This window comes from Oxyura jamaicensis, assembly GCF_011077185.1.
Source record: "Oxyura jamaicensis isolate SHBP4307 breed ruddy duck chromosome 18 unlocalized genomic scaffold, BPBGC_Ojam_1.0 oxy18_random_OJ71577, whole genome shotgun sequence".
Taxonomy (NCBI): domain Eukaryota; kingdom Metazoa; phylum Chordata; class Aves; order Anseriformes; family Anatidae; genus Oxyura; species Oxyura jamaicensis.
In genome coordinates this window covers 158,047-181,084 of record NW_023304503.1, presented here as the reverse complement: position 1 = coordinate 181,084, position 23,038 = coordinate 158,047, and the positions used below count along the sequence as shown (strand labels likewise).

Below are 23,038 nucleotides of genomic sequence, written 5' to 3'. Positions count from 1 at the left end.
TTGCCTTGCCTTGCCTTGCCTTGCCTTGCCTTGCCTTGCCTTGCCTTTCTCATTTCATTCTCTTTCTTCCCCGTGGGGTTTTAAAGTTATTGTATTTGACTTGCTAGGTCTGTTTTGCATTTATCTCAAAATAAACACCAGAAATCATGTGCTCATGACATATACATTAATGTTTATACACATGCACACATGTATTTATATATTTTTGGTAAATCTATGTATTTATAGGCACCTATTTCAGCTAATGGTATTCAATCTATTCCAGGGACAAATATATTCAAATGCTTCTCCCAGTGATATGTCATGAAAAAAAGTGGTTTTCTAAGCAGCAGAACTATTGTAAATGTCTTAAAATTAAAGGACAATCTTCTGGCAAAAAGATGTATGTACAGCAATAAACTATTTCCTACAAGACCATACCTGCCAGAAGGCAAACACTCCCAAGTTAAAAAAACAAAATAGAACAGACAACATATTCCAGTTCTGAACCCTTTTAACATATCTCCCTCACACACAATAAAGATTTTTGGATCAAACTGGCTCCTTTCTTTCTAGCAAAGTAATCAAGCTCTACATCATTAACCTTTCTGTTTGTCTGGCAGATAATCTGGGAAAGTAGCAAGTGACTACTCCTTGGGGCTTTGGAGGCAAGCCAACACAATTACTCTCACCCTGTTCTCTGCGATGGCAGCTGCAGTGAGATCAGGATGCAGAAAACTTTCATGAAATCAAAGGGTTACAGACTTTGGAGCCAACTTTTCATTCATCTGCTGATCTGGCAGAGCTCCTAGCTTGGATGACAAATCCTCACAGCTCTCTTCGTGTTGAATGGTTATGAACCATCAGTCAAGCAAAGAAAGCTCTCATGAAGGTCTAATGTTAGCCCCACTATTCTTCCACCTGTCTTTATTTGCTGATGGTAGTACTACTAGTAGTAGTATGAATATTTAACAGAGCCAGAAGTATGCTGTCTTGCAGATTCTGTTCTGCTAATATGTCTGGTTGGATAGTGTTATTGTATAGTCTACTGACATTCTGCCAAATGCCAACTTAGATTTTTTTTAATGGTTTGTGTTCTGAAATTTACACACATGGAGGAAAAACGCTTTCCCATTGAAATGCCTCAGTTCCTAGATTGCAAATATGGCAATTTTTTTGTTTCTGTGATGAAAGTAGTTAAGGATAAAGTAGTAAGAGACAGGTAGTGAGAGGAGATGACACCCAGTTCCCTTGACTGGGATCTGTAACCTCATTGGAGAAAAATAATTTCATTATTTAAAGGTGGTGATATCTTCAGAGAAGCTGCTGAAGCATTTAGTAAGAGACAGAATAAATAAATGTACAAAGGGAAAGAGAATGCAGTAAGGTGATTTATCCAAGTAATGCTAATCATGTTGAAAAAGATCCCAGATTTTCTGTGTCCTAAGCCTGTATCCTAGTTGCTAAGAAACTGTCATGAATATGAGGGTGCCCAAAGCACAGTATATCAGATACTATAACATTGGCACACTGACACCTTCTGTTTTGATTTCTGTCATATCTGATGTCTAATAAAAAAAAAAGAAAACAGCCTCCTTGTCCGTCTGTGACTTCAGCTCCTCTGTGTTTAGGCTCTTAAATGAGACCCCTAAATTAGGACCAGTTGCGCTATAAGCTTCCTTATCAGCAGAAATAAAAGAGCAGCTCCAGTGGATGAGCTATATAACCTAAAGTCTGAATGGAGGTCTCTCCCTCACAGTTCTTAAAGAGGGAAAGATACATGACTAGGATCCCAGCTCAAGATGTGTCAGCCGGAGTCAGCTTCAGTGAAACTACACTACTTTCATCAGCAGAGATACACATCCATGGGCTAAACATATCTTAAAGAAATAAAACACATAAGGCTAAAGGTTAGAAAAACCCTTCAAACAGAATACTAGAAGTCTGCAATTAAAATGCCTTTTTTATTGAACAAAATCAGTAAATAAACAATTATCAATAAACTTTATCACTGCTGAAATTTAAAATTGTGTTATTGTGTTGTTTGCTTTTATGTTGCTGTTGTGGTTTAACCCGGCTGGCAGCTAAACACCACACAGCCGTTTGCTCACCCTCCCCCCTCCCTCTCTGGGATGGGGGAGAGAAACGGGAAAGTGAAGCCTGTGGGTTGAGATAAAGACAGTTTATTAAGATAGAAAATAATAATAATAATAATATGTACAAAACAAGTGATGCACAATGCAATTGCACACCACCTGCTGACTGATGCCCAGCACAACCCCGAGCAGCCGCGGCCCCCCACCCCGGCTAGCCACCCCTACATATTGTTCAGCATGATGTCAGATAGTATGGAATACCCCTTTGGCCAGTTTGGGTCAGCTGTCCTGGGTCTGTCCCCTCCCAGCTCTTGCTGCACCCCCAACCTGCCCGCTGGCAGGACAGAGTGAGGAGCTGAAAAGTCCTTGGCTTAGTGTAAGCACTGCTCTGCAGCAATTAAAACATCAGCATGTTATCAGCACTCTTCTCATAGCACCCTACCAGCTACTAGGAGGAAAAGTAACTCTGTCCTATCTGAAACCCAGACAGTTGCTTAGATTTGTTTTTAAAGCCTTGTCTTCTTTGCAGTTTGTTCTTTTTTTTCCTGTCTGCTATTTCCATCATGATGCAGCAACAATATAACAATGTTGGCTGAATGCCAGCTTGAGAATAGACCAAGCCTTCAATGGATTTTTTGATGCATAATTATTTTGAGGGGGAATTAAAATGATGTTTGTGCTTCTCACAGTGTGAAAAAAACAACACTGCCAGGTTTCTTTGATCTACTGGTAATAGGCTATTATAATACAGAAATAGTTAGCTGAAATAGGTACATTCAGGTAGCTTCTTTCTACTTAGCTGTCTATCATTTGCTTCTATTCTCACAAAGGAGGTTTTCATTCAGCTAGGGCAAAGTGCATACAGTTATTGATAGTTCAAGTATTTATTCCTTAAAATGACAGTTCTGGAAACATATTTCTCTCACCACCAGAGAGTGGGAGAGCATTTAAAAGAAGGGGACAATTGGGGAAGCTGGAAGCAAAATGACATTTATGGCTGTAAGATGCTGTTTCCATTTTAATGATCATAAAGAGTAGTCTTGAGAGTGACCAGGCAGCATAAGTCCGGGTGACCACTTGCAGTGCCAGATGTTGGAAGATTTTGAGTTCAGATTAATGATATGATGGAGGGAATACATCTTCTTTCCTCCTTCCCTAGGTAAACAAGATAGACTGATGCTGCTCAAAGTTTTTGATGTTTTGTAATTTTTTGACTAGCACAACCTAAAGCATCAACGTGGTGGAAGCTCTCTTGTGTTTGACAGCCTACAAACATAAAGGCATTCATCATAACTCCACTCCATAAACCTGCAGTCTGAAAGATAAATATTGATGATTTGGTGAGGCAAGCAATCCAGGAGAGAGGAAGGACAAGTAATAATAGGCTGTGTTGGTACAGACAGCCTGGCTCTGTGCATAGTTTAAAGGAACATATATGTTGTTACACTGGGTCAGACCTTTAAACTACCTAGCCCTTTCCAGCACCATGTCTTAAAGAATTTGGGACAGTAAACACGGGACATCACAAAGATCCTTTGTGTCCCTATGAAATGGCCATGCACATCCTGAGAAACTCTCTAGGGACAGTACTATAGAATCTGCTGAGAATCTGGAAACAAATGTTTGGTGCAAAAGTAAAGTAATATTTTATGTGAAGAACATAAAGACGGATGCTCAACATGTAACTCTAAAACAGAAATCACAACATGTGAACTAACCCCGGTGTGAACTTCTGAGTGCTCGGAGACTTTTCTGTCCAAAGGCTGTGGGATCTGGGCCCAGACCTAAGAGAGTTCTTCAAAGGAAAGTTCAAGAAATCTGACCTCAAAAAAGAGCTTTCAAATACTTCCTAACAAGCAGGTGACTCTTTTTTTTTTTTTTTAATTTCAACTTCCTTTGGCAATTTTTGTTATCTTTTAAAACATTTATTTGAATTGTCCTTTAGTTTTCACCTTTAGTGTGTCTTAAGGTTCCCTGGCTTAATCACTCATTGTAGGAAAAAAGAATACTGTTGCCTTTTATCTGTTTTGAACTTCCTACCCTCCTTAATTTTACTGCACATTCTCCTGTCCTGCCACAAACTGAAGGGAAGAGAAACACCTAATCTATCTTCTCTAAGCCATTTATTTTTATCCTTTCATTAAGTTTCTTTTGTTCCTCTCTGCTGTAAGATAACTCTTCCTAAACATTTCAATCATTTTACATGATAGACCTTTTTATTTTTGATTTTTCGAAGACTTGGATCATTTTTGTCTGTCACAGGTGAACAGATTATTTTGATAATCTTTTTTCTTATTTTTGTTATTACTTTGGCTTTATGGCAGTGTAATAATACTCCACAAAATTTTCCAGATTAGACCACATTTTGATTTATAGAATGGCAGTGTAGTATTTACTGCACCATTCCCATCTCAGTTCTTACAAACCTTCACATCTTGTTTGAATAATTTTTAACTACAGCTGCATATGGTGTAGTAATCTGTCTTCATTGATACCCAGATCCCTTTCCTGGGTTGAGACAGTGAATGTAGACCCCTGTCAGATGTACAAGCAAATTAATTTATTTTTCCCCCCCTTAGTATGCTTTACTTTGCATTTATTGGCATTGAACTTCATTTGCCCTCACTTTAGTCCTCACATGGTTTAGCTAAGTCTCTTTGAAGTTCCTCACAGATCTCTCTGGTCCATGCTAGCTAAATAACTTTGTGTGATCTGCAAGTTTTGCTAACCTCAGTTATTACCCTCTTTCAAGATCATTAATACAGATTTCAAACATGAGATCTAATGCAGAACAATGAAGTGAGGCATCCTACCGTTCACCTTGTGCCACTGACTATTTATTTCTTCCTTTTGTTTCCCATCTTTCACTGATTTTCAAGCCATGTTTGATGTACTGCATGAGCGCATCAAATAAGTGAAACCATAAATGTGGTTAAGCATCAGCATGCTCAGTTTTTCTCACTTCTTTTAATGCAGTTTGTGTGGTAAATACAACGTTTCAGTCCCTTTCTCCAAGAGACCTCCTTTTATTTATTTATTTTTATTTTTAACAGCTCTAGAAATCCCTCTGGTAGACCTAAACTTTGGAAATGTCTGAGAGAGAAACATGTTTATAATTATGCTTCTATTTCATCATGTCAGAAATTTTCAGATTTCTACTTTTAGACAGACAGTATCATTTTCCTCTTTAAGTAGTTAAGGATGAGGGGACTACATACAAAGATTTTTCATCATTTCCTAGTTCATTAACAGACCCTTGCTAGGACATCACTACTATTTCTGGCACCAGCAGCACAAGAGAAATTATCCCATTTCTGCAAAAGGAATAACTTTGATTTTGGCCCCTATCTTAAAAGAAGGCTATAAAAGGAGTTTACAGCTTTCCAGACTGCTTTCAGCTGGGAAAAGATGTCCTGTCCACCCATGCAGCATAGTTATTGCTGATGTTCATGCTATGTATGCTAATTTTGATGCTATGAGTTCTAGATAAGGGAGAAAACTTTATAGTGGCCCAAGGTCCCATGTCATGCACCTGCAGGAAGAGATTTAAATGCATCAAAACATGTCAGGAAAAACAACATGACCAGTAAAATAACTAGATCAAACTCAACAGGCAAAGTACTGGGGACCATGACTTTGGTGACACAGTGCAGCTGGATCATAGAACCTGATGCAAATAATGGAGATAAGTCCCATGTCCCACCTTCTCAGGCTTGTCCTTTCCTTCTGTTTCATCACCTCTGTGTTGCTGCACTGTTTAAAATCTCTTTCTATTACTTTAGTGTGTAAATCAAGCTCATAAAAATAAGTCTTCTACACTGTTTATACTCCCCTTAATGAATATGAAACCTTTTTCTTTACAAATACTATGCAATACTGAGCTAGTTCTGCAAATAATCTTGCCAATAAACTAATTTGGTATAATATAAAGGGAAAGTGAATATAAATGATATATGTGAAATGTGTTTATTTGATTCGTGTCAGTATGGAACAATGCTAGGGCCGCATGATGAAATATAAGCTCCTATTTAAGAAAAACAGAGTGATTAGTGTACATAGTTCTTGTATCATGCAAAGGAACGATCCAGCAATTTGTGTAAATAGAGGGTTTGAAGGGCGAACATTGAGACTCTAGTCTGGGAGATAAGAGGACCAAGGAGTTTTTTTTTAGGAAACTGCAGACTTTTGCATGGGATGCTGCGCAAGCCTCTGATAACCAGCAAAGAGATCCACCAAATAAGGAGAAAGGGGGAGTTGAAGGACGACCGAAGGACAAAGCCTGGGAGGAAGACTACGAGCCTTCAGCACAAGAGACCCCCAGAAAGACCACCAGAGACTGCTACGCATGCATCCAGAGAGGATTTGGATTCCGGGAACTAATTATAATAACCCTGCCTTTTCTAGGAATAGTGATGAATATGTATTAGTCTAGGAGCATAAAAATCAGCTGCCTGATGTAACAGGTGTGCGTCCTGGTAGAGCAGAGACTCCCGGTGCACCCAGCACTGTTTGCTTGCCTCTATTCGCTTAATAAATCACAAAAATCCCATTTGGGATTTAATCATTTATCACATCTATGAGTGCTGTCAAATCAAATGTGTTTAATACTTGGAAGGAATGTTCATAGAAAATGTTCAGTTATGTTCAAGAATCTCTGCTCAGGATGCTTTGCAATGTGCTGAGAAAAAACAGAGATTTTATCACCTGAGTATCAGTGTTGACACTGAGGCTGATCCTACTTCCTCCTTTTATCTTGGACATAGTATTTTACAGTAGCATTTTACATTCTGCAAACATTAAGGTAAAGAGTTCCTCTGACATTCCCTGTGAATGTGGCTTTTCATGTGATGACTCTTTGACTTCACATTGTTTGTTAGCACAGAACTTAATTTTCAGGTTTCTAGATTCTGTGGCAGCATCTGCAGAATGGGTTGGGTACGTGGGAGGAGAAAGAATGGTACATTACTTAAGGCAATTTGTAGGAAATACAGATGAATGAACATCCCTGTGTGGTGGTTTTACTCGGGTGGGTGGCCGAGCTCCACCACAACCGCTCTCTCACTCCCCCTCCTCAAAGAGGAACGGGGAGAAAATACAATAAAAGGGGCTCAAGGGTTGAGATAAGGACAAGGAGATCACACAGTAATTATTGTGATGGGCAAAACAGACTCAGCATAGGGAGACAGTAAGATTTATTACCCATTACTAACAAGCTAGAGAAGTGAGAAAAAAAGGAAAGAAACTAAAAGCACCTTTCCCCCCATCCACCCTCTTCCACCTCCTCCCCCCAAGCGGTGCAGGGGAACAAGGAAATGGGGGTTATGGTCAGTCTATAGCGCTTCTTCACCACCGCTCCTTCTCAGTCACTCTCATCCCCTGTGCTGTGGGGTCCCTCCCATGGGATACAGTCCTTGCTGAACTGATCCAGCGTGCGCTGCCCACAGGCAGCAGCTCTTCAAGAACTGCTCCAGATATGGGTCCGTACCACGGAGTCCATCCCTCAGGAGCAAACTGCTCCAACCTGGGTCCCCCAGGGGCAGCAGCTCTTGCCAGGTCACCTGCTCCTGCGTGGTCTCCTATCGATGGGCTACAGGTCCATCCCAGAATCTGCTCCGAGAGGGGTCTTCCACAGGCTGTAGTCTCCGTCGGTGCAAGTCCACCTGCTCCACCGTGGTCTTCTCCATGGGCTGCAGTGTGGAACCGTGCTCCACCGTGGTACTCCATGGGCTGCAGGGGGACATCCTGCTTCACCATGGTCTTCACCACAGGCCGCAGGGGACTTCTGCTCCGGCACCTGGAGTACCTCTCCCCCTCTTTCTTCACTGACCTTGGAGCCTGCAAGGCTGTTCCTCACTCCTCTCACTCTCACAGCTGCTGTGTGGCGCAGCGTTTTTTTTTTTCCCTGTCTTAAATATTCTCTCACAGAGGAGCAAAACAACATCACTTATTGGCTCAGCTCTGGTCAGCAGTGGGGCCGTTACCAAACATGGGGCAGCTTCTAGATTCTTCTCACAGAAGTTACCTCTATGGCCCCCTGCTACCAAAACCTTGCCACGTAAAGCCACTACACCCTGTCATTTCAGGACTGTGTCATCTTAACTTTTCCTGAAAAGAGGTATTTACTACCAGTTGGGCTTTTCAATCTTTGTCTCTTCTTTAATTAGAACAAACAAACAAACTCAGGCAAAAGTATTTATTTTTAAAGCTGGAATGAATAGAATTAACTGTGTTTTTATGACTATTCAGGTCTTAGATCTATCTTTCAGCACGTGGGAGATCAGAGTTTAGCTCCCTCCTGTGCCTGAGGAGGTTGAAAAGTACACATCTCCTGAAGCAGAAAAATGTCAACAGCAGTGATTAAGAAAGCTTCTTTTTCAAGTAGCTACTGTGTCTGTGATGTGTGCACTTGGTTAAATAATAATAATAATAATATGATTTTAAATCCCTGCTTCAAGTAGGAGGAAGGATGGGCATCCAGTAACAAATCACCGCACTCCCTAGAAGGCATTAAAAAAAATTGTCACCTGTAATAGGGTAAGAATATCTCTAGTTTCTTTTTAATTAAGCTGACTTCTCTTAGGTGTTCAGCTCCAGGAGAAGGTTCACAGTTTAGATAACTATTGATAGTGAGGTTTAATTTATGATTTTCTCTTGATATTTCCTGCTAGGAAGTTTAGGGGACTCATATAGTCGGGTGGCCTCCAACCTAGTTTTAGTCCTTTCCATATTTTCTGCAAGGAATATAAACACTAAGATTTCTCTAAAATTCAGACAATTAAGTTTGACTTCCCTTTGGAAACAGTACTGGGTTCCTGTGTGCCTGAATCATCTGCAGCTGAATTCCCAAGTCACTTGCAACTTCAGTCATAAAGCAAAGTAGTGACTTCTGAGACTTATTTCAGTTTTAGACACCTAAATCCTCCTGTTCTTGTTTCTTACCTCGGACTGTATGAGAAACTAGTGGTGCATCTCCCTTGAATTTGAGTTGAGAGTGTGCTCTTGAAGGAATTCTGATTGCCCCCAGTTATTTCTGTACCTTGGTTCTCATCACAGAGGAGTCTTGAAACCTTTTAAATAAAGCAAAACTTAAAGATGCTTTTCAAAAGCATACTTGATGAACTAGACTAGGTCCTAGTTCACAGCCCTAGACTAAATTTAATCTGAAATATATTCATTTTAAATGTAAAATGGCCCTCGGCACTAGCTGCTTTATTCTTGCACCATACTCCTTGTTTATATAGACATAATCATTATGAATTAGAATAGATACCTAGGTTTATGTGAGATGTGTTCTATCTGTCTTGATCTTGCTAAATATGGCAATTTTCTTCTTTCAAGAAGTGGATGAATACGCTTTTCTGAGAAAACCTGATTGCACACCATTCTGTTATAAAAGAAAAATGTACTTCTTGTGCAGCCTAAAATGCAAACAAAAATGACAACAAAACAAAACAAAAGTTCAAGAAAATGCCAGAGATGAACTATTAACTAAGTAGTTAACCTGTGCTAGAACCAGCACTAGTTCTCTTATATAAGTTGAGAGTCACTCTCTTTCAGCTCTCATCTCATTTATTCCGTTTGAAGTTGAGTTCCGACAAGAGAGAGGCACAGAATCACTATTACCTTAGATCAGCATCTCCAGAGGGAGCAGTAAAAGCTTTTCTGGAAACAATAAACCCTTTAAACATGACAGGAGGAATAAGACCTTAGGAGGTATCTGAAAGTATCCATTATTAAAGAAAGAATATATATATATATATATATGTGGCTTTTTTATTTTTTTTTTCTCTCTAACAAAAAAAAAAAAAAAATGAAAAGATGAGCTATTGCTAGTTTTACACACAGATTTAAAGATTTTGGATAGTTTGTGGTTAACATATATATTATACATATATACATATATATATATATATATACAAACATACATATGTTTTCTTGTTGTTGTTGTTGTTGTTGTAGCTGAGTCCCTAGCCATGAATGGCATTTGTTTTGACTTTGAAATTCCCTGCTTCTTTGATCTGGTTCCTTTCCAATTTAAGATAAAAAATCAGGAAGGGAAATTCCCATCACATCTGATAGTTAAAAGGTCTAATTTAATTATTGCAATTTGCATTTAAAATTGATGCAACACTTTTAAAGTAAATCAGAGGAAGCCAAAGAGATAATTTGTGCAGACAGCTTTGTAGAAAGAACAAAAGTAAAGAAGCATGACAAATTCTGTGTAGCTTGTGAGAAACAAAGTTGTGTTTTTGCAGTAGAGAATTACTTTTCTGTATTCCAAGGTAGTTGTGTAGTCATAATAAGGAAAAATGCTAAGTAGATAAGTGGACAGTAGAAGGCCTCATTGTTCCAAAATAAGGTAGAAGCTTGAGAAAAACAGGATGAGCAGTGTGAGAACAGTAAAACAAAGATCACAAGTTCTCAAAACATAAGAAAGGAGAAATTAAAGGGTTGAAAAAAAAAGAAAAATTGTACATATATGGCAGAGGAGTGTCGAGTAGTTTGTGAACCTGTAGTACTCAGCCAATGAGGAAACAGGGGACGTGATAAGGCGTCGGGTAATAAGGAATAAAAGGTTATGATTTGTTTACTAAAATGCGCTCCTGATTGACAGGACGCCTGTCATTGCAATCGCAAATAAAATAAACTTCACAGAAGATCCTGTCTGAAGAAAATTATTTGAGATTTTTCTCACAAGCTGTATACACTTGAATCTGTGGTCTACAGAACATCAGCATGGGTAAACTGGCAAAATTCTCATCAAGCAATAAAGCTACATTGAATTATGCCAGCTAGCGGCCAGACCTTAAATATATACATATATTGACAAATTAGTAACTAGAGGGGAAAATATATACTTAGGAAGAATAGAAATGTTGCTGTTTGTCTAAAACCTCCACATCAAACTACATCTAAAGAAAAAAAATCCCCTGGGGTTTTAACATAAGAGTGGGCAGACTTAATAAAGGGGCTATTCATTACTAAGTAATCTACCCGATGGATAAACCTTGCAGCATTTTCTTTTTGGGAATTCTCAGTGGACTTTGGATTTCTATCAGCAGACATCCAATTTAAATGAGAATCGTGATTTCATCATATTATATCCTGTCATTCCACTAGGAATAATTTCCTGTCATTCCACTGTGAATCATTTCAGGAAAGTATAGATGACTTAATAATTTACAATTAAATAGTTCATGTCATGCTGGAGAAAACCATGTGAAAAGAATTAGTGTACTTGCCACACAAATGCAAATACCTCTGGGAGATGCATGATGGAGTAGAAAAAAAAAAAAAGGAAATGGAGGAGAAGAGGAAGAGAGGAAGAAACGGTTATAATTTAACAGGAGACTGTAGAATGGCAGCATTTAGCAGGACTGTGGAAAAGGAGTCTGATTTTAATAAAGTCAGAATGGTAGAATACAAATGAAAATGTTCAGTAGATTGGAGAGAAGACAGCCCAAATATTGCTTTTTTGGAAGGGTGATGCAAACCTTTCCCATCCTGCTTCATGCAGGAGAATGCTTAACAACCTCAATGGATGAGCTACAGGCCTGAGATTACACTTGCCTTCTCAACAGACAATTTACTAAATGAATGTCAGTTGTCTTTCCCCCATCCCTGTCTCCTCTATCTCCCCACCCTCATCCTTGAAATGTTTTTGAATAGGCTTTGATTTTCAGTGTTTTGTTAGAAGTTCAACATTATTTGTCAGCAGCTTTGCACATATGGCTTTGTGCTAATCTATTCACTTTTGCTGTGCATTTTATCTTATTCATGATGTGTGGCCAGCTCCACTGTATTCCTCTCCAGCTGGAAGAGCAGTGAGAGGAAACATATTCTTGTGGTCTTAAATATGCTACCATTACTTCTAATTTCTGGATGGGATTCATCTTCCATAACTTTAGACACTTCAGTACAGATGTCTCCATCTGAGATACTCATCACTGCCTCTCTTTACAGTCTATTAAAAGAAATAGGTGCTTTAAAGCAGGACTGTTATGTCCTACATTAAATTGTCTAATTCAATAAGAGATTAATTACACCCTAAAACCACCTATTTCTTTCTATAGTGTTTAAAAAGAACCTAGAATAACAACTCAGCTGGAAACAGCTACAAGTTAGATGTTTAAAAATAGGTATAATTAATGTTACTCTACAAATCCATTTATTTTGGTAATCCAGATAACGGAATGGATGCTGAAAAAAGTTTTTAAATACAAAGATGAATACGTCCCTCCAAAGCAATGTAAACAGACAAAAGGTGACTTTCTAACTGAGATCTGAAATAAAATCACTCACCTACTAGACAAACATCCCTTGGGAAAACATTCTACCAGAGTGAGTCATTGTGAAGAAGGTCAAAACTTTGAACAACAACAACAAAAAAAAAAAAACACAGGAGGACAGCCAGAAAAGAATTGGTCCTTTGATGGCATGTAGCAGTCATGGGAACTTAAATCATTCCATTGCATTAATTTTCTTATATATGATATATATGAAGGGAAAAGGTGTCATACATCTCTGCAACCATACTTTAAACTTATTTTTTAAATAATCACTGGAAAAAAAAAAAAAAAAAAGAGAAATAAAGAAGAGTCAATAGAAAATTTAGGGTTTCAGTGTAATAAGCCTTATTGTAAGATTTGTCTTGTAAGAAAACTGAAACAATTCTGAGAATAAATTAACAAACAATTTTAAGAGCAGAAATCATATAAAAAGCAGTGCCTGGTTAGATACCTTTCTGAATGCAGAGTATGTTGGATAGTGGAAAGATGAATTAACTCCCATGAGAGTTAACTTTCAATTTCCATGATATGCTTGAAACTGGTCAAACAAATTGCACCAATAAAAAAGTCACACCTTTGGTGGAATTTATATCAAAGATCACACAGTAATTAACAAATAAAAAATAATTCTCACCACATAACTCTGAGACAAAATTGATAACACCTACTTAATCTGTGGGTGGATTCACAGTTCAGAAAAAAAGTAAACAAGAACAAAATAAAAGAACCTGGCTCTCATGGCTGTATTTCAGAGGAGTACGTACAGTGAATCCAAGATACATTCTGCAAGTCTCTCATCTAGCTTCCCTCCAGAGAACAAGACTGAAAAAGTAATGATAGAATCTGTCTTTATAATAGTAACTCCATGGTAATAGCAGCCCTCCAGGACTGGGAAAGCTATGTTCAATTCCTCCCTTCAGGAACTTAGTCTCTTTTTCCTTTTAACATCTGAAGATTCTTGAAAATTTTAGTGCAAAATGACAAAGCTTCAACAGGGCACCAGGAAAGTGCTCCTACCCTCCTCAGTTTATAATCAGAAAGTAACCTATCCATTATGTTACAAATAAGATTAGGGTAGAAGTATTTTCTACTCATAATCATTTTAATTGTGGATGCCCCGTCCCTGGATGTGTTCAAGGACAGGTTGGATGGGGCTCTACACAACCTGATCTAGTGGAAGGTATCCCTGCCGGTGGCAAGGTGGTTGGAAATATTGACAATATCAATGTTGACAGGCAGACCCGTCTCATCAATACATGGCTTCAAGACTGGTACAACTGGCAGAACTTTGGGTTCGTTGATAATGGGAAGGTCTGAGCAACACCAGGCCTGCTGGCACCAGATGGCATGTGCCTCTCTCAGAGGGGTAAAAGGATTTTTGCTCAGGATGTAGAGGGGCTGATAGATAGGGCTTTAAACTAGAGTCAAAGGGGGAAAGGGATAAAACCAGCCCTGCTGGTGATAAGCTAAGGGATGGCGCACTAGAATCAGAGGGACTGTGTGCTAGTGAGGTCTTTCAGTCAGTTCCACGAGGTTCTGTGTACAACGAGGCACATTTGAAGTGCTTCTACACAAATGCATGCAGTATGAGGAATAAAATGGATGAGCTAGAAGTCTTGGCCCAGTCCCACAGCTATGACATCACTGGCATAAGTGAAACCTGGTGGGATGAGTCCTGTGGCAGGTGTGTCACAATAGATGGTTACAGGCTCCTCAGGAGGGACAGGCAGGGCAGGCGAAGTGGTGGGGTGGCGATGTATGTAAAGCATGGGCTGGACTGTGTGGAACTTCAAGTTGCCGATGGCAAAGTTGAGATCCTCTGGGTAAGGATTAAGGGATGAACAAATAAAGGGGATGTCATTGTGGGAGTCTATTACAGACCCCTGGCCAGGATGACAGCGCTGATTAATTATTCTTTGAGGAACTAAGAGATGTCTCGAGATCAACTGCCCTTGTCCTTATGGGGGACTTCAACTTGCCAGACATCAACTGGGATCACCACATGGCTGACACAAACAAGTCCAGGAGGTTCATAAAGCACCTAGATGATAACTTCTTGGTGCAGGTGCTAAGGGAGCCAACTAGGAAAGGTGTCCTCCTAGATTGTTGCTGGAGAACAGAGAGGGTCTTGTGGGGGATGTGGCAATTGGCAGCCATCTTGGTCATAGCGACCATGAAGCAGTTGAGTTTAGAATGTAAAATGACAGGAGGAAAACTGCCACCAAAACTTCAGCCCTGGATATGGGGAAAGCAGACTTCAGGCTGCTCAGGGAACTAGTCAGCAAGGTCCCCTGGGAAACTGCCTTTGAAGGCATTGGCGTCCATCAGTGCTGGTCAGTCTTTAAGCACTGCCTCCTAAAAGCACAGGATCAGGCAATTCCAAAATATCGGAAGTCAAGCAGGCGGGGCAGAAGGCCGGCCTGGCTGACCAGGGATCTTCTGCTGGAGCTTAGGCAGAAAAAGAAAGTCTATGGTTGCTGGAAGCAGGGTCAGGCAACGTGGAAGGAATACAGGGACACTGTTCGTGTTTGTAGGAAGAAAATTTGTGTGGCCAAAGCCCAATTAGAGTTGAAGCTGGCCAGGTCTGTGGGAGACAATAAAAAGGTTTTTTTTAGATATGTGAACAGAAAAAGGAGGACCAAAGAAAACATATGTCCACTACTTGATAGGGAAGGTTACCTCACAGACAAGGACATAGGCAAAGCAGAGACGTTTCATGCCTTATTTGCCTCTGTCTTCAACGCTGATGATGGGCTTTGGATCCAGGGTGCCCTGAGCTGGAGGACTGTGATGGTGGGAATGATAAACTCCCAACCAACCCTGAACGTGTGCAGGATTTGCTGCTCCACCTGGATCCATACAACTCCAGGGGTCCAGATAGGATTCTGGGTGCTTAGAAAGCTGGCTGATGTCATCATGGGAACTCTCACAATTATTTTTCAACAGTCTTGGGAGAGGTCCCAGTAGACTGGAAGCTGGCAAATGTTATACCAGTTTTCAAGAAGGGCAACTACAGGCCTGTCAGTCTCACATCAGTGCCTGGTAAAATTATGGAGAAGATTATCCCGGGAGTTATTGAAGTGCACCTGGGGCACCTGGTCCCAGCCAACATGGGTTCACGAGGGGTAGGTCCAGTTTCACTAACATGATGTCCTTTTATGATAAGATCGCCCATCTAGTCGACCAAGGGAAACCAGCTGATGTGATCTTTTTGGATTTCATTAAAGCTTCTGACACAGCTTCCCATAGGATCCTACTGGACAAAATGTCCAGCATACAACTAAACAAAAACATCTTACGATGGGTGAGCAGTTGGCTGACAGGCAGGGCTCAAAGGGTTGTGGTAAATGGGGCTGCATCAGGCTGGCGGATGGTCACTAGTGCGGTCCCTCAAGGCTCCATTTTAGGGCCAGTCCTCTTCAATGTTTTTATAAACAATTTGGATATAGGACTAGAAGGTGTTTTGAGCAAATTTGCCGATGACACCAAACTTGGAGGAGTTGTAAACTCGGCTGAGGGTGGAAAGGCCTTGCAGAGAGATCTGGACAGGTTGGAGAACTGGGTAATCACCAACCACATGAATTTTAACAAAAGCAAGTGCCGGGTCCTGCACCTGGGATGGGGTAACCCTGGCTATACGTACAGACTGGGCGACGAGACACTGGAGAGCCGCACCGCAGAGAGGGATCTGGGGGTTGTGGTTGACAGCAAGTTGAATATGAGCCAGCAGTGTGCCCCGGCAGCCAGGAGGACCAACCATATACTGGGATGCATCAAGCACGGCATTGCTAGTCCGTCGAGGGAAGTGATTGTCCTGCTCTACTCTGCGCTGGTGCGGCCTCACCTTGAGTACTGTGTCCAGTTCTGGGCACTGCAGTACAAAAAGGAAGTGAAACTGTTGGAGAGTGTCCAGAGAAGGGCTACAAAGATGGTGAAGGGCCTGGAGGGGAAGATGTATGAGGAGCAGCTGAAGTCACTGGGCCTGTTCAGCCTGGAAGAGGAGGCTGAGGGGAGACCTCATCGCGGTCTACAGCTTCCTCACAAGGGGGAGTGGAGGGGCAGACGCTGATCTATTCTTTTTAGTGGCAAGCGATAGGACCCGTGGGAATGGTGTCAAGCTGCGACAGGGTAGGTTCAGGCTGGATATCAGGAGGAGGTTCTTCACTGAGAGGGTTGTCGCATACTGGAAGAGACTCCCCAGTCTGTATTGAATATGGTCTGAATTTTTAGGTAGACCAGTGTGGTGCCAGGAGTTGAACTCAATGATCCTTATGGGTCCCTTCCAACTTGGGATATTCTATGATTCCATGATTCTATGAAATATGCGATTTTTAAGGTCTTTGCCAACCCAAGCTATTCTGTGATTCTGTAATGCCACAGGAAGAAATAAACAAGTAAATAATTGGACCCCAGAAAAGGAATAAAGCTGAATGGATTTATATGCCCTAGGATGTCCAGTTAAAAATTAGTATTTGGTGTTCCAGTGCTTGATCTTGTTTTTTTTTATCTCATCCAAAGATCTACTGATACAAAATTTAAGTTTATGCTGTCTATTAGCAGGCTCTTGCAGAAAGCTAGAGATTACTTTTGAACCATTTCAGGAAAAAGGGGAGATTATAGTTGGTCCACTCACTTTTTACGGTTTGATTTAATCACCAAACTCTTACATGAATATCAAGAAAACACCGCATTGTTTTGGGAAAAAAATAATAAATATGTTTCAGAGAGTTTAGGATTGTAATCTTGATGCATGATATCATGTCCTAGAATTTGAGAAGATTTGGAAAAGGACAAGATCAGGAATATATATCTGTATTCCATGCTTCTTGCAAGCTAGTTCTCAAGTGAGCTGGACCATTCCTTTGCATGATACAAGAACTATGTACACTAATCACTCTGTTTTTCTTAAATAGGAGTTTATATTTCATCATGCGGCCCTAGCATTGTTCCATACTGACACGAATCAAATGAACACATTTCACAGCAGTTCTGTAGCCATGCTACCAATGCTGCCAAGTTTTTTACCACACACTGAGAGAAAACTGATACAATCTGTATTTGCAAATATGAATTTGAAGTACAGAAAGATACCATCTAACTTTCACAACATCACAAAAGGAGATGTATTGAAAACTTCTGCCTTGTTTTCAGCACTGTTGCTGTCTTTTTCCTGTGATACAGCATCTCTGTTTGATGTTTCTGTATCATTAAGTATTATTCTCAGCATCTCTAGCTAAAACACTAACTTGGTACCACTGTACATGGCACACAAGATGAATAAAAGTATTTCATTCTCTTGGCAAAGCCTTGGACATACTATTTGTGTAATAAAGTATATGTAGCATTAATTATTAGTACTATTTCATGTCACTGTTCATTTCCTTATTACCAGGTGAAATACTTAAGTGTATGTAGTGATATTAATTTTCATGACTGCCAATTAGCAAGTGGTTATAAACTTTTAATAATATTGTAACTATATAAATCCTTATTGGGATATTTTCATTAATTTTTATCAGGCATATAATCAGTTAAACAACTGAATTCTTCTGCTATAAATTTGTTACTTTTGTCACAAGTTTATTAAAGAGTGTTTAGGGTGTCAAGTAATTCTCTCCCAAACCTAAGTGGTAGGTACTTAGCTATTCATTGGTTAATAACTTTGCCCAGCAACCATCTGATATCATGCTAAACAATATGTAGGGGTGGCTGGCTGGAGTGGGGGCGGGGGGGCTGCTCAGGGATAGGCTGGGCATCGGTCAGCGGATAGTGAGCAATTGCATTGTGCATCACTTGTTTGTACACATTATTACTAGTAGTACTGTTAGCGTTCGCGAAGACACATAACCACAGTGATTATATGAAGGTGCTTTTATTAGGCGCTGGAAGTTAGGGGCACGTCTGCCCAAATCTAACTTTGTTCGATTTGTTTACAGAACAAACATTTATACTATTCAGAAACATACATTTGCATAATATACCCGTAATCATCAGCTGTCTTCATATTCATTGGATAAATGTATATTCCATCTTCTATAATCACAGCACCTCTATTAATCTGATTGTTCCCTTTACTCATCTCTATTTAACTTTTTCAGTTACTTCGATACTTTACTGATTACATTGGATTTCTATGGTATCTACCTTAGTTTTCAAACTATTCATTCACCTAGCAATAATCTCCCAGATACCCATAATATGTATCCTAACTCTCTCTTGTTTAGATCAGATTAGCATTTATGGTATACGTTGCTAGCAGCAATACTGGTTTCACTACCAATACAACTGCTGCTATGTGAACATTTACCAACAGTACTATTATTATTATTATTATTATTATCCTTTCTTTTCTGTCCTAATAAACTGTCTCTGTCTCAAGCCACAGGCTTCATTTTCCTGATTCTCTCTGCCATCCCAGAGAGGGAGGGGGGAGGGTGAGCGAACGGCTGTGTGCTGCTTGGCTGCCAGCCGGGTTAAACCACAACAGTCCTTTTTGGCATCCAATGTGGGGCACAAAAGGTTGAGATAATGACAGGTTTGACCAGAGTGTGTTAAAACAAGATTCTTATAAGCATTACATCAGTTTAATAGTTGCTAATCAAAATGCCGATTTTTGTGATCTCAAGTTTGTTATGCCTGTTTTCCAAAATGAGTTACATAGCACATTACTTAGTGTATGTGTTCCCTGTTGTATTGCTTCTCACTTCTGGGAGTTGGTATATGGTTATTATTTTGCTGTACTGTGTAACACTGGCTTATGATATGATAAAATTACCATTCATGAGACTAATTTGTACTTAACATTGCCGTCAACTTCATATGTTGGGAACCCTACCTCAGAAACTATTAATAATTGGACCTTTCACACTTTTTCTTCAGGGAGCCAATCTATGGAGGAGTCAGGGGAAGATGTTTTTTCCACTTGTTTGCTCTCCCTTTCTCCTCTACCCATTTCTTCTCCTCTAGGTGAGTTATAGTAGCTTTCCAAAACTTTGAATATCCTTGGGATGTTAAGACCAGCATGTCCTTATTGTTATGTCACCTGAATGCACTTCAGGTTTTGTCTAAGGTTAAACAAATACTTAAGAGTGCCATCCAGAGATCTGTCCTGAGGCAGGATAGTTATGAGTGGCAGAGAGCGTGGGAGGATATCGGCAGGCATCTAGAGCAGTGGGCACCTCCAGTGCTTTGGAAATTCACCCCTTTGAGAAACACTCTGTAGCCAATAACTTTGGCTCAGGCGGGGATCTCAGTGAAGTAGTAATTTATTCGCGATTGCAGTGGCAGGCATCCCACAAGCAGGAGCGCACCTACTAGTTCCATAACACAGTTTATATGCTTTTTTTTTTATTATTTTTTTTCCTCGAGGACCGGGACCCTCCCCTGTTTCCCCACTGACTGGGTAATCCAGGTTCACAACCTATCCGATGCTTCACAGACAATACATGACTTTCAGTTGCTGTCCTGTTATAAGTCAGAATTCTTTTGACTTTTATACTCTTTGAGGTGGTAATGTTTCTTACACAGTGATTACCACCTAATTGCTCTAAGGATTCTGGTTGTCTGCATTTTACAAGGATGTCTGTTAAGCATGCTTACCACTGCAAGCATATCTCAATACCACATTCCTTCCCTCTAAACAATGGAACTCTGAAAAAACATTTTTATTCCCACACCCCTGAACAACTGCAAAATCCTAAAAAACTGGTAGAGTACTTGAAAAAGGTGTTTCATAATCCTGGCAATACCAGAGATACACAAATCACTGCAACGTGCTAGGGCTTGGCCCATGCTTACCGAGCTGCATTCCATGCCAATATAACCCTAGTGACAGACCCTGAGCCACTTCAACCCCTGAGACAGGCCCAGTGACCACTCCAAGCCCTACAATGGGCCACAGCGCTGAGCCAGGGAAACAAACTGTGCCAGTGCTAGTTGCACCCGTAAATAAGGTAAATAAATGGTATAGAGAGTCAAATTGTTTAGAACACAGAGAAACTCCTGCTAAGACTAGGTATGGAGAAGACGAGGTCGGGCCATCAGAGGAACAGGAGGATGAAGATGTCAAAAAAACAACAATAACTACCCAAAACCTATACCAGCATGAGCTACGAGATGTGTGAAAAGATTTTAGTCATTGTATAGGTGAGCAGCTTGTCACCTGGCTGCTCCGGTGCTGGGACACCGGAGCCAATTGTGTGGAATTAGAGGGCAGGGAAGCCAGGCGGCTGGTATCCCTTGCTCAGGACTCAGGCATTGACAAAGCAATTGGAAATGGAGCACAAGGCTTCAGCCTCTGGAGGCGTCTCCTGTCAGCTGTGAGGGAAAGGTATCCATTCAAGGAAGAACTTGTATGTCTACCAGGCAAGTGGACAACTAGAAGGGAATACAGTACCTGAGGGAATTAGGTGAACTGGAGGTTATTTATAGGGACCTAGATAACAAACAGATATCCACAGATCCAGATGAAGTCAAGTGTACACGACCCATGTATTGCATTAAGGGGTGTAGCCGATTAATCGTTACGGGTCCGGTCAGATTCAGGGTAGCTGATTAACCTTTAGGGGTCCGGTCAGATTCATGACACCAAACTATAAAAATCGCAATCACAGATTCACCAACCACATATAACCACCCTTAGCACTTAACTACACGGTCACGGATTCACCAATAACGTATAACCGCCCTTACTCTAGTCACGTTCAATAAGAACTATCACAGCTAGGAACAATGCAATCGAGTGCAATTACAGCAAGAGGTACACAGGTTCTTTGGACTGCTGGCGATAGTTACTGTCTGTAAAAGCAAGCTAGCATGCATGAAAAACACAGGTGCGCAGCCTGGAAATTATCACGTTAAAAGGCACAAAGACTCTATAGAGATTTCTAAGTTTCTGTGGAGACACCCAGGTGTCAAATGTGGAGACACCCAAGTGTTCAAATCTCACCCAAAGGCGTCCTAATGGGGTGGAAGAGAGGCTCAGCCCGTCGACTGATCTCAGGAGTAAGGAGGTCCTCGAGATGGTGTATTCCCTCGGGATGGCATCTCCCCTGACGGTGGTATCTTCCCTAATGATGGTATCTTCCCTGACATCCCCTCTCTTAGGCTAATTTATATTATTTTCTAACTTTTAGGTGGAGCTTGAGTGACTCTAGTCAAGCATATCTAAATAGTTTAAAGGTATAGGCTACGAGAAATTCAGAGCACATGCTCAGTGAGGGGTGGTCGCACCTTGGAGGCTGGTAGCTTTTGGGATGGAGGTGTGTTTTGGTATTATAATGATATTATAATGAGCAAAAGTACACTAGAGTACAGCATTTGTCAAAACATGACAGGGTAGCAAAAAGTATGGCTTATCGGTCTCGGTGTGCACAAGAAGAATCGAGTCCCCACCTAGACACAGAGCCTAGCCGTGGTGTCTCCACTCCACTCTGCACTCCGTACTGTTCCTTAGAGCCAGCACACCAGGTTCCCCAGGCGTGATAGCACCTAAGGTTGGAAGCCTAGGGAACGCTCAGGTACACCCTACCCTGAAAGCCTCTTCAGTGCTGTACATTTTCTTTAAAATGTGATTTTCCTAGTTACTTTAGGCAATTGCACCACACCATGTGGAGGGAGTTTGTACGGAGTGCACCATCATCATATGCCAGCTCATTGGCAGTAATGACCTGGAAAGACCATGAGGAACTCACGGTGGATGAATTGGCTAAACAACTCCAGCAGTACGAAGAAAGTCTTTCCTCTTCCCTACAGGCCTGCATCTCAGATGTGGAGAAACTTTATGAATAGGTCCACCAACTTAAAGATAATTTATTTTCCTCCCCTCCTGTACAAACCAGTGTCTCAGCTGGTTTGGGGTAAGTGTTCATCTGTGCAAGGGAGACAATATGGTGGGTACACACCCTGTGCCATCCTGTGGTTTTACCTACGTGACCATGGAGAGGACATGAGAAAATGGGATGGAAAATCCACTGCGACCATAAAGGCACGAGTATGTGAGTTGCAAAAGAAAACAATCGGGAAAAGGGGTTCTCTGAGAAGCTTGCTGCTCCAGCTTCCAGCAGGCAGTCCTTTAAACACAGGAATGAAGATTCTGACGAGGACTAGAGGGGCCCTGCCTCCAGCCAGGGGGAGGAAAGGGACAATCGAGTTTATTGGACTGTGTGGATTCGATGGCCTGGCATGTCAGACGCACAGAAGTATAAGGCTTTAGTAGACACCGGTGCACAATGTACTCTAATGCCATCAAGCTATAAAGGGCCAGAACCCATCAGCATTTATGGAGTGATGGGGGGATCCCAAAAGTTAACTGTATAGGAGGCTGAAGTGAGTCTAACCAGGAATGAGTGGCAAAAACGCCGTATTGTGACTGACCCGGATGCTGCGTGTATCCTTGGCATAGAGTCTCTCAAGAGAGGATATTTCAAGGACCCAAAAGGGTTCCGGTGGGCTTTTGGCATAGCTGCCTGTTGTTGGAAAGGGAAACGGACCGGAGTAACGATGCAACCTCGATGCGAGTATAATCGTCCTCCTTTATTGCAGGTTCTCACAGAGTATATATAGGCAACTAACTACAGCACGCACCGATAACAACTTATAATTGGTCTAGCTTCTCCATGCACTTGTCTCTAGCTTGTTTCCTCATTATCTCTAATACAAGGACGTGGGAAGCAG

The 23,038-nt window shown here is 40.9% G+C and overlaps 2 long non-coding RNA genes across 2 annotated transcripts in view; both read left to right on the top strand.

Moving 5' to 3' along the window:
* Positions 1 to 21,497, top strand: part of LOC118158077 — a 24,307-nt gene extending 2,810 nt beyond the window's left edge. Inside the window, exons 2-3 of the long non-coding RNA XR_004746784.1 lie at positions 5,689 to 5,693; positions 21,298 to 21,497. This is a non-coding gene — a long non-coding RNA (uncharacterized LOC118158077). The remainder of the gene's footprint in view (positions 1 to 5,688; positions 5,694 to 21,297) is intronic.
* A 1,026-nt stretch (positions 21,498 to 22,523) lies between these two features.
* Positions 22,524 to 23,038, top strand: part of LOC118158078 — a 15,165-nt gene continuing 14,650 nt past the window's right edge. Inside the window, exon 1 of the long non-coding RNA XR_004746785.1 lies at positions 22,524 to 22,832. This is a non-coding gene — a long non-coding RNA (uncharacterized LOC118158078). The remainder of the gene's footprint in view (positions 22,833 to 23,038) is intronic.